A 20,814-nucleotide genomic window follows, 5' to 3' on the forward strand; every position below is an offset into this window, starting at 1 on the left:
ATGATAAGACTGTGTGAGTGTAAATAGGAAATATATTACCTGGTAAAGAATATGATTTCTCTAGCTGCTCGAACAGTGTGGAAATGGTAATGATAAATTTGACATATTGAGTGTTTGGGAAATACCATTTTGCTGCCCTCATGTTTTTTCTTGCCTTTAATTTTATCAACTAAACTTTTTAAAATGTATTCCACTCTGTTTATCTTTCCAACTATCTTTTGGTTGACACTGGTTTTTATTCTCTCCTTGGTCTAATTTTTAAGTGTAACCTTTTGTATGTTTGTTCGTGGTTTGGGGACCAATGTGATGTTAGCGCACATGAGAGACTGAATGATCATATTTACTGACCCTAGTATGATTGCTTATTTCTCTGTTCTTTAGTGTCTTTGGGAAATCAGAGAATATGAATATCTTTTATTTTAAGCCCTGGCAAATACGTTTATAAATTCAAACCAGATCTTTAACGAAATAGACTTACTTCCGTTTCAGGAAGTGTAGTGTTTGGCTAAGTGTATTGGAGACATGATGTGAAATGGCATCCTGTACACAATTACACTGTGATTAGGATGCAATCTGTAACCACTACTACCTCCTGAGCACCCTTTCCCAAGGTTTTAGTTTACTCTCAAACCTAGTTGGGTCATTATCTCCCCATGTTTCCAAATGGGATAATCATACCCTCACTTTGCTTGGTGCAAAGGCTACTCTTATTCTGCTGTGTATTCTAGTGGAATGAAAAATTTCCTTCATTCTCCATGATTTATTCAGTTTTCACAAGTCCCTTGTTATGAAAATAGAAAAAGAAATGAAACCAAAGGCAAGAAAATACAATAGCACAGTACCAAGTAGAAATACAAAGTATTTTCGTAATATAGAGTAAAGCCACAGTGTGGCATATCTGCCACAAATATATAACCAGGTGTGTGTGTTGTATCCTAATCCTCTCAGAATGTTGGCCATTGCAGTTTTCTAGTCACCAAATAATCGTAGTGAATGTGTGGGCCTAATTACTTGTTCTCTCTCTCTTTCCGTGTCTTTCTCGTTAGGTGGAAAAAAACTTGCGAACTACCTAACTTATATCTGATTCATTTTCTATTCCAACAGGACATGTCTTCATCAGACTGTCCCACTAAGTTCTTTATAGTAAGTTTTCTTGGATTTTTCCTGAGCACTTTTCTTTCTTTTCTTTTCTTTCTTTTTCTTTTTTTTTTTTGTAACCATCCCTCACAAAGCAGTAGACCTTCCTAACTAGTTTCAATGAAAAGAGTGGTGTACTTGAAAATGAATAGGTACATAAGTAAATAACAACAAAAGTGATAGTGTTAGAACTGTCTTCCTGGGAAAAGAATTTGGAACAAAACAGAGATATAGGAAGGGGAGGGGAGAACAAGATCTGTAGCAAGAAAACTGTCACAATTTGCATCCATTCATTTATTTGTTTATTTTTCGTATGGAGCAGTTTTACAGGGGAAAAAAAGAGTTTTAGGCCATGCTTACACATTTCATTTTAAAATGCCATAGGATCTCTATTTTTGAATTTTAGCAGACAGTCCTCAACCTATTTTTGTAACTATATACCTAGGGTATTAAACATGCCCTTCTTTCCTAATCTGATAATTTCCCATTGATATTTTCTCATTGAACAACCAGAGAAAAGTGAAACAATTAATGATATACTCTTTATACTTTTCTGCTCCTTCTACTGAATGGCATTGTCTCTTTTAGGATTGACACTTATTCTAGAGAATTAACTTTCAGGAGCTTTATCCAGCGACTCACAATAAAAATTCACCCATTCACAGTAACAGCAGTAGGCTAAACTGGGCACACAAAAGAGAGAGCATAATGTTGGCAACTTGTTTACTTTAGTTTTCTCTTCTGTAACATGAAGGGGACTGGAGCTAATGTTCTCAAATTTTCTTTCCTATTTCCAAGTATTTTCTCATATACATGTGTACACACACAATCTCTCTCTGTCCCTCTTACCAATTTAACAGAAAATTTGTAATGTAAAAATGTTTTAAAGTTTGTTGACATAATATTGCACTGCATTCCTCTCCTGAAATGTATTGAAATATATATATATATATTTTTATATATATATATATATATATGTATATTGCATATATACATATGAAATATATATATATATATATACTGTCAGAAAGACAAAGACATTGTATTATTATGGTGGGTAAAACAAGCATAGACATTAGAATAAAGTAGTTCTGGGTGTCATACCAGCTACATGAGTTACTTGATCTCTCTGTGCTTCAGATTCTTCATCTGTGAAATATATCTCATAATGCTTGTGGGATTAAATAAAATCAACTGCCTAGATGTATATGTGTATCAAATCTCTAGTGTCTTACATGTTATTAAACATTTAGAGGGTCACCTGGGTGGCTCAGTTGGTTAAGTATCTGACTCTTAATTTTGGCTCAGGTCATGACCTCATGGTTTGTGGGTTTGAGCCTCGCGCTGATAGCATGGAACCTGCTTGGGATTCTCTCTCTCCCTCTCTCTCTGCCCCGCCCTCTCAAAAATAAATAAATGAAACTTAAAAAAAATGTTGTCACTGAATAAGAGTGTTTTCAGCTACTATTTCAAATCATTTGTTTAACATGCATATTTTCACAATTCTTTAGAGCTATGAGTTGATAAATTGGTGACTCTTAAGTACTATCAGTATGGTATTCCAGGGTAGGCTATGGCTTTTGAAAAGTAATTGTACTCTGACTTCTGGAATAACTAGATATAGGATCTTAAGCACCATCATCTATTTAGTATAAGAGCAACATTTCATGATGCAATCATTAGAATTTTGCAATTTGTTTATAGTTGACACTTGGAAGATCTTTCTCTCTAGCAGTTTTCCCACTGGATTAGAATGATCAGGATGATCTTTATAACCAGGTGCCATGTACTTTATTATCATTGCCCTGGGGATACTCTATTTTGTTTTATTTCATTTTATTTTATTATTTTATTTTATTTTATTTTAATTTTCGATTTTTGCCAGTTTTATTCAACATTGGATTGAAGTACCTAGTCCGAGAAATCAGGCAAGAAAAAAAAAATGGTATAATGATTGGAAAGAAACAAAATACATTATTTGTTGATAAATTATATGCATAGAAGATAAAAATGAATAGGTTAACTTTTAGAAGTCAGAAGTAGCAAGGTTTCTATATATAACATTTTTAAAATAAAGTTTATGCAATAGATATAAAACAAAAATTTAAAAATACCAATTACAGTGACATGAAAAATACATGTCTAGAAATATGTGTATTTCCAGTACTATGTTGAATAGAAGTGGCAAGAATGAAATTCTTGTATTTTTCTTGATCTTAGAGGAAAAGCTTCTTTCACCATTAATTATGATGTTAGTTGTGAGCATGTCATATACTGCCTTCATTATGTGCAGGTACATTCTTTCTGCGACTAATATGTTGAGAGTTTTTATCATGAAAAGATAAAATTTCTGAATTTCTGTCAAATAATTTTTCTGCATGTGTTAAGGTTATTTTTATCCTTCATTCTGCTAATGCAGTGAATCACATACATTGATTTATATATGTTGGAATAGCCTGGAATACCAGGTATGACTCTTTTAATGTGACATTGAATTCTCTTTTCTTGTATTTTCTTAAGGATTCTGCCTTTATATTCATCAAGAATATTAGGCCATATGATTTTAGTGTCAGAGTAATTCTGGCTTTGTAAAATGAGTGTGGGGGTGTTCACTTTTTCAGTTTTTTGGAAGATTTTAAGTAGAATTGCTGTTAATTTTTTAAATGTTTCATAGAATTCATCAGTGAAACCATCTTGTCCTGGGCTTTTCTTTGTTGAGATGCTTTTAATTACTGATTCAGTCTCCTACTCACTACTGGTCCTGCTAAGGTCCTCTATGAATGATTCAGTCTTTGTGAATGTTTATTGCATGTTTCTACAAATTTATTTCTTCTCAGTTATCCAATTTGATGTCATAATTATTCTTTTTTAATTTAAATTGAAGTTAGTTAACATAGAGTGTACATAGAGTATAGTATTGGTTTCAGGAGTAGAATTTGGTGATTCATCACTTATAATACCAGTGTTCACCCCAACAAATGCCCTCCTTAACACACACACACACACACACACACACACACACACACATATGGAAATAAAAGCAAAAATAAATGAACTTTTGGGACCTCATCAAGATAAAAACACAGAAAAGTTAATAATCAACAAAACTAAAAGGCGACCAATGTAGTGGGAGGAAATATTTGCAGATGACATATATGATAAAAGGTTAGTATCCCAAATCTATAAAGACCTTCTCAAACCAAACACCCAAAAAACAAATAATCCAGGGATGAAATGGGCAGAAGGCATGAAAAGATATTTTTCCAAAGAAGATATAAAGATGGCTAACAGACATATGAAAAGATGCTCACCATCACTCATCATCAAGGAAATACAAATCAAAACCATAATGAAATACCAGCTCACACCTGTCAGAATGGCCAAAATTAACAACACAGGAAACAATGGTTGTTGAGGAGGATGCAGAGAAAAGGGAACCCTCTTACACTGTTGGTGGGAATGAAAACTGGTACAACCATTCTGGAAAACAGTATGGAGGGTCCTCAAGAAGTTAAAAATAGAATGACCCCACAAATCAGCTATTGCATTATTAGGTATTTTCCAAGGGATACAAAAATACTGATTTAAAAAAGCACAAGCACCTCGATGTTTATAGCAGCACTATCAATAATAATCAAATTATGGAAAGAGCCCAAATGTCCATTGACTGATTAATGGATAAAGAAGGTGTGATGTGTGTATATACAATGGAGTATTACTCAGCCATCAAAAATAATGAAATCTTGCCATTTGCAGTGACATGGATGAGCTAAAGTGTATTATGCTAAGTGAAATGAGTCAGTCAGTGAAAAGACAAATACCACACAATTTTACTCATATGTGGAATTTAAGAAGCAATACAGATGAACATAGGGAAAGGGGAAAAAAAGATGGATACAAACCATAAAACACTCTTAACTATTGGGGTACCTGGTCAGTTAAATGTCAGACTCTTGATTTTAGCTCAGGTCATGATCTCACAGTTCATGAGATCAAGCCCCACATCAGGCTCTGTGCTGGAAGTGTGGAGCCTGCTTGGGATTCTCTCTCTCTCTCTCTCTCTCTCTCTCTCTGCCCCTTTCCTGCTCTCTCTCTCTCAAAATAAATATATACACACACAAAAAATTAAAAGACTCTTAACTATAGAGAACAAACTGAGGGATGCTGAAGGGGCAGTGGATGGGGGATGGGCTACATGGGTGATGAGTATTAAGGAGGGCACTTGTGATGAGCGCTGGGTGTTATAACACACAGTTTTAGTGATGAATCTACTCTTGAATAAAGTGGATAAATTGTGATAAATAGTGATAAATTGTGATAAATAAATAAAGTGGATAAATAGTGATAAATTCTACTCTTGAAATCAATATTACACTATATTTTAACTAATTCAAAATTAAATAAAAACTAAGAAAAAGGAATAAGCCATAATTGTTCATAATTAAAAAGAAAATTAACAAAGAAAATTAAAAAGATTTCTTCCAAATCCAGATATGACACTAGTGATAGTTTAGGTGGGTGATCAACAGAGAAGATAGGTAGGTAGGTAGGTAGATAGATAGATGACTAATTGGATATATTGATAAGAAAATGCACCAGGGAACATCCCCAGCAGCTTAGATTCTGAGAAACTGTTTGTAGGACAGGCCTTATCCAACCTATTGGAGATTACCAGTTCACCTATGTGTGTAGCACATAGCAGGGTGGACACCTGGAAGGTTGCTCCCATGGGTGTCTCAGTTCTAGGAGGATTACAAACACCAAGCTAATACATATTGGCTTTGGGGTTTACAGTTACGGGAAGAATAAGTCATAGTAATAAAAGGTACAACATGGAGAATATAGTCAATGGGATTATAATAGTGTTGTATGGTGACAGATGGTAGCTACACTTGTGAGCATAACATAACATAAAGAGATGTTGAGTCACTATGTTATGCACATGAAATTAATGTAACATTGTGTGTCAACTATACTTAATTTTTTAAGTTAGGGGGAAAATTATACCTCAATAATGTAAGGATATACTCAATTATAGCAAATCTACCATACATAGGAAAGTTTTTCTCATCACATGGAATGAACTGATTATGCTGTTTCATCATGTAAAACAGGTGAAGCCACAGTAACATTTCATCTGTCGTAAGTTAATGATTCATAGATTTCAACTTTACAAAACATAGTTACTTTATTTTTTAAAAAGGAGCCAATAAATGACTTAATTTTATATGCATAAATGTGGGGGTGAGTGGTATATGGCATGGTTAGCTTTGTAGTTGGAAATAAAACCACTCCAGCTGAATTGTGAAAGGAAGAATCAACTGAAAAAGAGAAAGAGACCAGCTAGTGGACTACTGCTAAAGGCCAGATTATAGAAGATTAAAAAGAATTTATGAAAAAGATACAGTAGAAGTAGAAACATTGGGAAGACTTTAATGAAGTAAAACCTGCTCCTAAAGTAAAACCTATCAATGTTGTTGATAAACTATATTGGGGAGAGGTAGACACAAAAGGACAATATCAAAGATGTTTTGTAGGTTTTTGGTTCATGTACTTGGTTTTCTGGCCATGTCATTTCCTCTATATAGAAAATGCTGGAAGAGTTTTAAGGGTTAAGAGTATAAGTTCTGTTTTGGAAATAAATACATTTCTGATTCCTATGCAATATTCATTTGGTAGTTTGGGTATACAGTTGGATATTTATGGTTTGAAACTCAGAGAAAGGAATAGGCTGTGAATATGGGTATAGAGTAATAATCATGGAATCCATGAATGTGGTTGATATTACCTAGACAAAGAATACACCAACAAGGAAACATGCTCCAGATCAAATGTTAAAGAACGTCAAGTTATATTTACTAGTTTGAAAGATCAACGAACAGAGTACGCTGATAACAATGGCCAGCGATGGAGGGAAAACATCAGGAAAGTGTGGTGTCATGAGAAAGAAGATAGAGTGTTTCCAGAAGAAGGCCAATGTCAAAAGTATTAACTGCTACAGAAAGTTCAAATAAATGAGAACTAGTAAATGTCTATTGGCTTTAGGGACACAGAAACCATTTTTGACCTCAGCAAGAGACATAAGATAGTAAGAGCAAGAGACTGATTAGAGTAGGTTGAGAAGCTCCTGGGAAGTAAGGACAAGGGTCTGTGATGTAAGACAGCTTGTTAAAGAAGTTTGGTGGTGAAGAGAATCAGAGAGCTAGAGCATTAGTTACAAGAGGAGTTGAAGTCAAATGACCATTTTCTCCTATAACAAAGTGGCCGCTGGAGGCAACTTGGTTTGAGGGGTAAATCAGCCATCCTTTGGAGTTATTTTATGACAGCACAGAAAATAAGGTAGTTATTCTGCTTTTCATGAAGTCCAAGTGAAATAATATTATATGTAAACAGAGGAATAGATGTAGGCAAGATGTTAGAAGATGTCCTTAAAGGGGCGCCTAGCTGGCTTAGTCAGTAGAGCATGCAACTCTTGATCTGGGGTTGTAACTTTGAGCCCCACACTGGGTGTTGCGATTACTTAAAAATAAAAATCTTAAGAAAAAAAAAAGAAAAGATGTCCTAGAATATAAACAATGATTTTTGGAGGGGTTTAGACTGTTTCCTCATAATTTCTAAAGAAAGCTCTTTCTTCTCTTGGTTTTGCTTAGATGTGGTTTCACACAGAGGAAAGGAAAAAGAATAGAAAATTATTTTCATAGCTTTCCTTCCATTCTCTAATTCCAAATATCAAAATGCCAATATATTAGGTTTTCATAGAGAAAAAGGGGACTTTCTTTTCTAAAATGACTATATTTAAGCCTGAATTTATACAGATTTTGGGTAAATTCTGCTTCAGACCATAAAGGACAATTCAGTGATAATAACATGTTGAAAGTTTTAAACATTCTCACCAGGATATCATGCAACAGTGTCTCTAGACAGAATGTTTTACAGGAAATGATTAATATGCCCACATTCTAAAAGAGATCTATAGTGACATGCACATATTTGAAATGGAGAAGTATGCTTTCTAAATGTGAGATTTCTCAGTATCTCACATACAAAAACACTGAGATAAATTGTGTCCTGTGTTATTTCAGAGTGAGATCTCACCTAAAGCATTTTAAAAATATATTCATGGAATATAATACAGAAAACATTATAATAATCTTCATATAGAACTAATCATATAATCCTAGGCAACATAATTTAAATCTCCAGTAGTGGCCAACTTGTCTGTGTGAACAACCATATAACAAAAGTGCAAAACTCATACCAGATATATATTTTTCACATAAAACTAAAAGCTTAGGAGAAAACCACAAAGAGCAATTAAAAATTTTCTAGCTTAAATATCATAATTACAGAATAATACATACGATAAGCAGTGGTGGCAATAATCTTGTTAAAATGATAAATAATATTTTCTTCAAGAATTATTAAGGTGGCATCTTCTAGGGCATGAAAAAATTTTCCCATAAAAAGGAAGACTTAAAATGAAGTCACTAATTTCCACTTGTTATATGGCATGTTGAAGGTCAACCTATAAGGAAGTTATTGAACTTCCTGGGACTACTCATTTAACTCATGACACTTTTGCCACTTTAGGATTAGTTCTCTGTTCTTAAATCTAAATAAGTATGCTTGTATTTTGTATTAAATGCATGCTGTATTGATAGGTAATAAATATTTTCCTGGGTTATTGTAAAGCTAATTTACGTAATTGGTCATGTAATTTTAACTATCACCTTTTTAAAAAAGGAAGTGAAGCTTTATGAAAAGCAAATAGCCAGCAGACAAGTGATTCTGACGTTGGGTAAGTACAGACCTGATATATAAATGAGTTACCCTCAGGCACCGTTAAATTATGCAAGAGTCCTTTTTTCTTAGGAAATTCAAGGATTTAATGACCTTGGCAACATAGTAACTGTCCTATACGCCTATTGTAATATGTTATAAAATAATTTGGCATCAGAAAATATTTTGATTTCTGGAGAAATAAATATCTTCTTAAGAATTAACCATATCACATTTCTTTATATACCTTCTGAAATGTCTACTTATCTGACAAGGTTGAGATATGTCCAAGGAAAATAAATAAATTGGTTAAAAATCAATAGATCTTTTCTGAACTTAAAATACTTTGCACTGAAATATCAAAAAATGAGTTAAGATTTTTGTTACCTTTTTTCTTTATCATCTGAGTAATTACTGTATTCCAGTTTTTGAATTTCTGAGTAAATGCCATTAAGACAGATTTCTGATTCTCTTTTCTTGTGATACATATTGAATTCAAACTACTACATTGAGTGTTGAATAGGTATGCATTTCTAAGCATTTGAAGGACTTTTGTTATGATTTCTTTTTATTCCAGTAAACAAAAAGTCTGTGAAAAAAATGTTTCTACAAAAGATACCAAGACTAGCAAATGGTAATCAGTATTGCTACATTGCTATAATGAATACGTATTCTTTCTAAAAGTGTTTTCATAGTAATACATTACAAAATTTCTTCCACTTTTAATATTTCAGAATTTTCCCTGCCTTAATATTTAGTTTATATATTTGAATCTGTTAGTCTATCTGGGAGATCACGTTCTCAAGGAACTCTTTTCTTCCTTTGTCAATCCCAATGTAATTTCTTTTGATAAATGTAAGAAACTGCTTCATTAATGTGCCTGTATTTTGTTCCAAATCAATTGAATTAGTTTACCATGATTTCAATAGTGTTAAAAATTCGAAGGTCATGTGTAATGAGGTTAAGTGCCACGTGTCAGAACTTAACTGTTCATCTATCTCTTGATGCATTTCTTAAAATCTATTTGTGATATTAAGATTTATAAGAAGAAATATAAATTTGATTTTTATCCAGGATTCTGGCACAGAACTCCTAAAACTCTTGGAATTTCCTAAATGATGGTGAAGTTGTCTTTTGTTATGGTAATAAAGTGGCTTTTGGAGAATACCTGAGGACTGAGGCTGATTGTCTGGAGAACCAGTTATATCATTAGCGGGTTGGAATTTTCAGCCTCCCCTCCAGCTCTGGGGAGAAGACAGGGGCTGGAGGTTGAATCAGTCACCAATGGCCAATGATTTAATTCATCATACCTAAGTAATGAAACCTGTATAAAAACCAAAAAGGATGCAGTTTAGAGAGCTTCTGGGTTGGTGAACACATGGAGATTTGGGAAGAAGGGTATACTCAGAGAGAGATCTTGGAATCAGCCTTTTCCCCATACCTTGCCTGGTGCATTGCCTCTCTCTGGTTGTTCCTGAGCTATATCCTTTTATAATAAACTGGTAATCTAGTAAGTGAAATGTTTCTCTGAGTTCTGTGAGCTGCTCTAGAAAATTAATCAAACCCAAGGAGTGGGTTGTTGGAACCTCCAATCTACAGCTAGTTGGTCAGAAGCATAAGAGTCTGGACTTGCCATTAGTGTATGAAGTGGTGGGAAGAAGATGGCAATCTTGTGGGACTGAACCCCTTAACCTGTGGGATCTGATGCTATTTCTGGGTACATAGCGTCAGAATTGAGTAGAATTGTAGGGCATACAGCTGGTATCTGAAAAATTGCTTGGTGGTGTGGCAATCCACCCTTGCCAAAGCTTGACACACACACATCAGAAATGTGATCAGGACCTTTCACAATGAATCTTGTCCCCCTGTCAGATTCCAAGACTATTAAGAACAATAAGCCATCTGTATTCTGAATGGAATATCAAAGATGATAAATATGAACATTGAATGTTAGGGAATAAATGTAAAAAGTATTGTTTAATATAAGGGCAGTCCAAATATTAATTAAAAGTTTGGAAAATCACTTTTATTTCAAAGTAAGTAAAATTATAAGAATTTAAATTACTTTTTACTTATTTTTCACTTCATTACCCAATTGTGTCAAGAATTGTTGCAACAATAGATTAAAAAGTTTTCAACAAAGGTCTATTTCTATTAACCTGAAGCTTCATCTGTATGATGAGGATATCTGATTAAAGTTTAAAATTCCCAGACTTCTCTGAAACTTCTGAGGCTACAGTAGTGGCTCATCCTTTCTCAGCAAAAACTTATCCACTCTCCCATCTGGAACATGCTTAGAGATCTTTTCCTTATCACAAGGAAATAGGTACTCCAGTCTTTAGCTGCCCCTACAACTTTCCTTGCTGGATGTCAGGCTGAATATAATCAGATTAAGGTACATGTAATCCATCTAGAGATGTGCTGGACCTCATTAGGGAGGAAAGGGACCACAATCTCAAAGGAGTAAAATCTAGCTAATATGTACTTGCAGGGATTTGGAACCATCCATGCAACGGGATTGATGCTGAGGATGCTCTACTAAGGAAGCCAGAAAATAAGACACATCCAGGGAGAGTTTACTGACTTAGGAAAGCTCTTTAGGGATATAGGGATTGTACTCCTTGGCCTAGACCCAACATAAATATAAATTCAAAATTAGGATGATCCCCGGAAGTGTTGAAAAAAAGGATTGTTTTACAGAACGAGGTGGAAATGCCTGAATGAGAAAGAATATGAGGTTAAAAGTCCGTGGATATGGGAAAGCTGGGAAAGATATGTTATGAGAGACATGAAATCCTGTCAGAGAATTACATTCTGTGGGAAGTACAGAGTATACCAGTAATGGTTCTCCTCTGAATAGAACTGCACTCTTTGATAACGGATATTTTCAGGCCTCAGAAAGAGTGGAGGCCAGGTAGCAGCACTTAGTCATCAAAGCCAGGATTTAAGATAATTATTATAATGCCCAAGAAAATTCAGATTTGTAGCCAAGGGAATCTAAATCAGAAAGAGCTATAGAGATGGTTAATAAAGCATGGCATTCCTGGGAACAGAACAGATGAGAAATAAAGACTGGAACTGCTTAACATTGTTATTGAAAGAGAGCAATAAACTGAGGGCAGTGGTACTAATAGAAAGTTCAAAATCCCTTGCCTAGTTTCTGGAACTGATCCAATTTTCAGACAACAAACCTATTTAAAAAAGATCAAAGAAGTGGCTATTTCCCAATGGAGAAAGACTGGGTACTATCATGGTCAGTCTGCACCATAAAGGAATTCCTTAGTCCTTCCCCAGGAGACATCTGTGGTCATTTACTTAAGTAATTTTACAATGAGAAAGGAGAATGTCCATCTATTTTACTATTGGACACCAGCTCTGGGTAGACATTGATACTAGGAAATTGAAGCATCATCATGTTTCCTCAATTAGAGGGTATACGAAGTCCAGGAATAAGTACACTCCTGGCTGAATTCTGGCTTTCAGTATGTTTGTAGATTTTCCTGGTGATCATTTAACGGGCCCCTGAATATATAATAGGGATGGACATACTTGGCCTTTGGAAAAGCAAGTGGAAATCTCTAAAACTAATACCTGGCAAAGAGAATAAATAAAAGCAATATACTTTGCAAAGGGTGAATGGCAGAAATTAATGGCAATCTCAAAATCTAAAGGATGCAGGGATGATGGTTTGATCCTTTCTTCCTCTAATTCCCCATTCTGGCTTTACAAAAACTGAGTAGATCCTAGAGGATGCCTGTGGGTTACATACAGCAAGTTCAAATTTCTAATAGTCTTGATCACAGCTGCTGTGTTAGATTTGATACCTTAGATAGAGCAGGTCAATATGGCCTCAGGTGTATAGTGTGTGACCACTGAATAAGTAAATGTGTCCTTTTATATCCTAGTCAGGAAAGAAAATCTTAAAGAATTTATTTACATTCACAACAATATACATTTTTATTATCCTCCAGAGCTATGTTAACCCTTTCATCCCTTGCCATAATATAATCCAAATAGATGTGGACCATGTGTATACTCTAAAGAACATCATACAGACCCATTACATTGATGGCATCATGCTGATAAAAGGAGCAAGGATGGCTCCAAAAATGTTGGAGGCCTGGTAAGATATGTGGTTCAAAAGGTGAAAAATAGGCTTTGCTGTTTAAGTAAAATGTTAGGGGTCCAGTGACCTGGGGCATAACAGAACAGTTTTTCTAAAGTAAAAGACAAATTGATGTAACTAGTATTCCTCACAAAAAAATGGAAATACAAAGGCTAGTAGGCCACTTGGTTCTGGAGATAATACATTCCATACCTTGGAATACTGTTCTTGTCTTTATACTGAGTGATGAGGAAAGCTAAGCTTTGAGCTGAGCCTAAAGCATGAAAGAGGAGGTCCAGGAAGCATAGCAAACAATCATACAATTTTGGCCATAATAATCTGCAGACCTTACAATGTCTGGGTGTCAGTGGAGGGAAAAGATTCTGTGTGCAATTGAGAATAGATGCAATTAGAAGTATGCAACCTGGACTCTTGAGGTTCTGGAGGAAAGCAATTCTATCTACAGTAGAGAAATATACACCTTTGAAAGACAGCTTTTGGGGTTTGACTGAGCTCTACTAGAGAAAGAAAAAGTCTTGACCATAAGAAAAAAAACTGAGCATGCATCTGGAACTGTCATCCTAGACTGGGTTATTCTGGACTCAGGAATCATAAAGTGGCCATATTGGTCATCTATCATACCTTGGAAATGAGATATCTGCAATCAAATACAAGGTCCTGGTCAGAAGTCACAAGCAAACTTCACATGCGGTTGTCCTTAATTCCCACGTAATCATCGTGGTTGTAGCAGCATTTCTCCCTCAGCTCACAAATGTTGATTTATGGAAGCTTCTGTGTGATTAACATAGAATGAAGAAAAAGGCATAGCTTGTTTCGTGGATGGGTAGACTTGGTATGAGGGAGCAATCCAGAAATGGATGGCAGTTGCAATGCCACCCTACTCAGAAGTGGTCTTAAAGGATGGCATGAAGGGGGCCCTGAGTGAGTGTCTGACTCTTGATTTCAGCTCAGGTTATGATCCCAGAATTGTGGAATTGAGCCCTATGGTGGGCTTTGCACTGAATGTGGAGCCTGCTTAAGATTCTGTATCTCTGTCCCTCTCCCTGTTCATGCGCTCGCTCTCTCTCTCTCTCTCTCTCTCTCTTTCTCTCAAATTAAACATAAAAAAGACAACATGAGGAAAAATTATCCTAATGGGCAGAGATTTAGGTGGCCCACCTGATCCTCTACTCTGTGTGAAGGAGAAGTAGCCTCAGTTTAGAATATATATACACTGGTCTGGCACGAAAGATATTGGAAGATAAGGACAAATTGATCTGTGATAGAGACATATGCATAGACATATCAGAGTGGATATGAAGTGATGATCTTTCTATTGCATGTTCATGCCCACCAGCAAACATCCACCATACAAGAAGCTCTACAAATCCAAGTAGACAAAATGACTTATCGATTTGTATCAGGCAGGATTTGCTAGAACTCATCCCAATACACTGAGCACATAAATTCAATGGCCATGGTGGAAAAGATGGAAGCAATGCAAGAGTTCAACAGCATAGATACCCACTTACCAGGGCCCATCTAGCCCCTGCTGCTACTGCTTCCAACCTTTCAATGACATGAAAGCTCTGACAGTATTTCTCAGAGAAACAAAACTACTATTTTGTGGCATGTTGACTACATTTGGTCTTTCTGTATCGGAAGGACCATTAGTTTGTTCTCCAGGAGTAAACACTATTTTTAAGCTAGAGTTTGTCTTTCCTGTCCACAGGACTTCCCAGTTGCTCTATCCAGGAGCTTATAGAAGCCCTGATCGACAGGCATGGAACTCCACATAACACCGTTTCCAATCAGGAAAACAATCAGAAGGTGAAAGAGTTGCGGGAATGGAACCATCACCATGAGACCCGCTGTTTGTATTACACTCTTCACCATCCAAACATTACGAGTACAAAAATGTCCCGATGAAAGGGAAGCTGAAATGATAACCTAGAGGTGATACCCTGCAAGGATGAGGTATCACTTTCCAGGATGCAGTATAATTATTAAATCAGAGACCACTATATGACACCATGCCCCCAAAAGGGAGAAGAGATTCAACAACCAAGATGTAGAAGCAGAAGTGGCCCCACCTTCCAGTATGCCCATGATCTGCTAGGAACTTTGTTTTTCCCATCCCTTCAAATTTGGGTGCTACCAAGTTAGAGGTCCTGGTTCTGGTCCCCAACAGGGATGCCCTCTTGCTTGGAGTATAGCAAGAGTCTCAAAATGCTGTAAGTTGGAGATGCCACCTGGACACTTTAGGAATCAGTAGGCCAGAAAATGAGTCATTATCTTTTCAGGGATAATTGAACCTGATTATTAGGAGGAGATAGGGTTGTTGTTCTACAATGGGGGGCAGGGTGGAATATGTGTAGAGGTTGGCTAACTCAGTTGGGTGACTCACTTGGGTGACTCATGATACTCCCTTGCCTACTCATAACTGTAAACAAGCAAGTGCAGCATTTCCAGTCTGAGCACTTCAGACATTTCAGGAATGAGTGGTTTACCTTGTGATAGACCACTGTGACCAGCAAAATGGATAGCTAAGGGTGGGAAGAATTTAGAATGAACAGTAGGAGAGGGAGAAACGAGTACCAGTTGGGGCTCCCAGACCACTGGAACAATTGGGTCTATGTTTCTCTCTTTTCCCCCAATTCTAATTTCCCCCTTTGTTTTTTTTTTTTTTTTTAATTTTTTTTCAACGTTTTTTATTTATTTTTGGGACAGAGAGAGAGACAGAGCATGCATAAACGGGGGAGGGGCAGAGAGAGAGGGAGACACAGAATCGGAAACAGGCTCCAGGCTCCGAGCCATCAGCCCAGAGCCCGACGCGGGGCTCGAACTCACGGACCGCGAGATCGTGACCTGGCTGAAGTCGGACGCTTAACCGACTGCGCCACCCAGGCGCCCCAAATAATTTCCCCCTTTGGAAGAGCTTCTCACAGAAACTCTGGAGGAGCTTCTTCCCAATCCTACATGGAAAAGTTGACTGGGGTAGTATAATAGATAGACTGTGGCAGACATAGGATGTAATGCTCAGATCCCCCTTCTAGAAAGGACTCACTGTTCAGCAGTGAAAAGTGTGTTCAGCTGAAAGCCTCCAGGTGTTAGCCCCTTGTTGCCTACCCTTGTTGCCATTGTTGTTCTTAATGTTTTCCCACCATGGTTTTTGAGCTGAGGTTATGTTCTTCTGGGGATGACCCCAGCCAAAGATTGAACGACATAGTGTTAGGTGAGAGAATGATTTTCTTGGGGGAAATCCTGAACAGTGACTGAGCAAGATGCTAGGATAAGGGCCTGACCATTTCTACCCAATGAAGGATGCCTCTAAGGATGTCAGTTTTCTCCAAAACTGGGTGGCAGAGACTTTATTCTGGTCTGGTGTCTTCCCTTGCCCAATTCTGCTTCCTTCCTTCCCTTTTCCTTCACAAGTGTTACTTCATAAAACTTTTACACTCCCAACTTACTCCCAGTGCTTGCTTCCTTTAGAACTACACCTGTGACAAAACACCTTAACAATGTAGTAAATATAGTATTCATAATTTTAAAATAAACTTAAAAAAATCAGTTTTATTCATAGACTAATGATTTAAATATTGATTACATCTAAAAAAATGCACCATCTATACTGGTGTTTGACTAAACTACTGAGTATCATGGACTAGATAAGCTGACACATCAGTGGTATTTCGTCTGGATGACCCAACATAGATGCATTTTTTGCTTCTGAGAGAAAAGAGAAATCTTAGAGTTTTACTATCCTTCTCATACCATTAGGTATAAGTTTTCCTAATTAGCTAGGAAGCCAGAAAACCAGGTTTTGTGAGCAAATGAGTTTCAACTGAAGTGATTGGGATGGAGAAGATGCTAGAGAGCTGGGCTTTCAAGGAAAATCCTCAGCCTCCAGTCTCCATTTATGAGGCCAGTAGTCACGTAACCTCTGGAGGTTAAGGAAACTGTTAATACATGTTCCTTTTTAATGTTTTTTTGAATAACAGTATGGTTCAGAATATCTAATTGAAGTGATTTGAGGTCTCAGTGCAGAGGCAGACACAGGAACTATAGAGAATCTTATGTTGACAGGAGACGAGAAAGGAGATCATTATTTATTCTTTTTCCTTATCTTCTTTCATTGAAACACATACATTTCAAATTTACTGTTAAAACATTGATGTGTTAGATAAATATACAAATAGACTGCATTTTAAAATATTTAGTATATAGCCTCTGATTCAAGAAGAAAGAAATTTGGTCTTTAGCAAAAGGGGTAGCCCAAAGTAAAAGTTGGTAATTTTACTCGCAGGTTTACTGCCAGGCCTAATTTTATGTTAAAACCAAAGGTAAAGGAAAATTGTTGCCCAGAGTAAAATTAAGATCGTGTTTTAAAATGCAGTTAGTATTTCAAAATCAATGATTTGAAAGGCAATTTTCTCATACTACACTGAAATGGGACGTAGTGTAATAGAAAGGGAGAATATATGAAGACCTCTACTTGTTCTGGGGCCAGAATCTTTGAGGAGGAGATGAATCCTCATAAAGTGCTATTGCCCTTTAAATCCTCTATAGCAAGGTAGACTAAACAGAAAATAACTCTACTTTGTCTTGTCAGAACATCAGATCTCTCCATCTCAAATGAATGCTCCATTTAATACGATCATGTTTTTAAACTAAAAGTTCCTTGTAACTGTCCTTCAATTCCCTATCCATCCCCATTTAAAACAAATAAAACAAAACTGTTCACTGTTAGGGGACGTTAGCTCTTGGTTTTCAGGTCAGATCTTTAATGCAATATAATCTGCAGAGTAAATTATGAAGATAAAAACCAAGTGAGCTAAAATTTGAATATGAAGGAAAATAATCAACACTCCAAAGATGATATGTATAGAATCATTAGGACACCTCAGGGAGCTCTGTCAATTTGACTAAGTTGTTCGAGAACTGCATTTGCATCACAGTTAGAATTACCCAAGTGATATTTGACATAGTTCTAGGTGTGAGAGAATAATAAAGAACTATCCTTACTGTATAGATGAAAAACAAACAAGGAGATGGTAATTTTTTTTCTGTTGGGAGTTTTATGTAAATTTTGTGTCATAATTTATTATTTGTTATATGAAGGTTTTAAACTCAAAGATTTGGTAATTTAATGGATATTTATTTTGTTGATCTCATTGTTTGAGAAAGTCTTATTTCTGGTAATTTTGCTTGTGCATTTGCAATAGGTTATTTAAAGGATCAGTGACATTAATTTTTTTTTCTGTAATTGAAGCTTTCCACATATTGCTTTCCCTCATAACAGGTTTGTTCGTGTGGGTCAATTTATCACACCATATTTGTTACTACCTACTTCACGTTCTATTTGGAGAAGATAATGGGCATGGGCAGGCATTCTATTTCATTTGTAGGTATTGATACTCAAACTCTACAGAATTCCTAATGGTGTTAAGAGTGTGCCAACAGGTTTAACTTGGGCCTTCATTGTACAGAATGCAAACCATGGTGAAAAACAAGGGTTGTCAAAAGATCAATCATAGTGTACAAAGTCCAGAAACATACCCAGCACATAGAAATTAAATCATAATTGACAAGGTGACCCTGCAGTTTAGTGGAAAAGGGTGGTGAATCGAATAAAGAGTGCAGGATTAATTGGATTCTCATAGAAAAAAATGATGTACATTGACCCTAACTTCATAGCATATGAGAACAACTTGACTCCAGATAGTTTGTAGATCTAAATGTAAATGATACACTTTTCGAGAAAAGATAATTGTTAACTTGCATATTTATTAGCATCTAACAGAACCCAGCTTCCCCTCATGATCCTCTCACCCATTTTTTATCTTTATAGTTTCATGCTCCTGCTTCCTCAGCTGATGGAACATTTGACACATAGACACCATCAGAGGACTGATATGCTCCAGTAAATCAAAAAACCCGCCTGCATTTTTGCCCCTATTCTTAGTTTTTCTTTTACTAAAATAGAAGCTCTACTTCTGACCTGTCAAAGAAATCAAACAAAAAAATGAAAAAAAAAAAAAAACAAAAAAAAAAACAAACAAACCAGGTTTCTCCTCCATTTTACCCTCCTCCATTTTATTCTTTGCAAGAGATATCTTAGATGTCTCGACTATCTAAATTTTGAGTACCCTAGGGCTGGATCTTCTCTATGTGTTCTATTCCCTCTCCCTAAGTGACACAGAAGTCATATGGTTAATGACATGTAAGTTTCTGTCAATAGCTTGGACCTATCATGAGCCTGGGACTTTTACATCTAAATGGCTACTTACTATCGCTACATGTCTACCACCGAAATGGTGCCTTTTCTCAAACCTGTTTTAGTCATGTACTTCAAGCATCAATGGATAGTGCTGTTAGCCACTTGGTTCCTCAAACTAAATCATGGGTTCTCTTCTCTACTATTCTTTTCATCAGATGTCCATCTTATCTCAAAAATGCATCTCCACCTCTCCAACTCTGGGTTCAATGTCAGCTCTCTAATTTGATTTATAAACATCTCTGACCTCTACTAATCTACTACCATTACTACAACTACTGCTGCATTATTACTACTACTGCTGCTACTATCACTGTTCTTGCTCCTACCACATAGATTCCTACATCTGCTTTCTAAATGGTTTCCATATTTCTACGTTTGCTTTCTGCCTATGTTCTACACACACACACGCACACACACACACACCATGCCCATTTTTTATTTACATAAACAAATGCTATTTTACTGAATGTTTATTGATCTTTGAATCAAAACAAAAAATCCAAAATCCAAAAGTCTTACTAAAATTTTAGGTCCTGCAGAGTCTAGTTCTCCTTTAAAGGCTTACTAGATTTTGGCTGTATTGGTCTGTTTTTAATACTTCAAATTCTCTAGCTATTACTAGATAAGATTTTGTACTTCCTGATTTCCCTGGAGGCTTTTTTCTTCCAGTCTTCATGACTGACTCCTTCACTTTTTTTGGCTATTTAATTGCTACTTCCTCAGTTCTTACCTAAACATCCTATACAAGCTAGATATTTTCCATTTACTCTGTAAGACAGATCATGTTTATTTCCCCTATGGTTCTTATAAAAAAATTAAAATGTTACTATTCATTTATTTTTTTTTTCTCCACTGGAATGTAAATCACATGAATGTGGGAAACTTGATTTTTTTTTCTCCACCAGTTAATCACCAGACTCTGTTACAGTGAAATGCTTGATGTTTCAGTGATAGTTGATGTTCAGTAAATATTTTGAATAATTGATTATATCATTCCCAGATGATGTCAGATATTGATGGATTAACACCTTGTTACTCAAAGTGTGGTTTTAGACCTAGGAGCTTGTTAGTTTTGTAGAATCTGCATTTTAACAAGATCCCAGTTGGATTGCATGCATATTAAAGTTTGAGAAGCACTGGTTTAACACTAAGAGATTTTTCTTTTAAAGAAGTACTACCTCAGAGAGGGAGGGAGGCAAACCATAAGAGGCTCTTAAGTACAGAGAACAAACTGAGGGTTGATGGGGATGTGAGGGAGAGGGGAAAATGGGTGATGGGAATTGAGGAGGGCATTTGTTGGGATGAGCACTGGGTGTTCTATGTAAGCAATGAACCACGGGAATCTACCCCAAAAACCAAGAACACACTTTACACACTGTATGTTAGCAAACTTGACAATAAATCATATTAAATAAATAAACAAACAAACAAACAAACAAACAACTACTACCTGAGAGCTCAAGGTCTTCATGTCCAAGTAAGGTTAGTCCTAAAATGCTCTTGGAAATGAATA

This window comes from Panthera uncia, chromosome C2 (assembly GCF_023721935.1).
Source record: "Panthera uncia isolate 11264 chromosome C2, Puncia_PCG_1.0, whole genome shotgun sequence".
NCBI classification, from domain to species: Eukaryota; Metazoa; Chordata; class Mammalia; order Carnivora; family Felidae; genus Panthera; species Panthera uncia.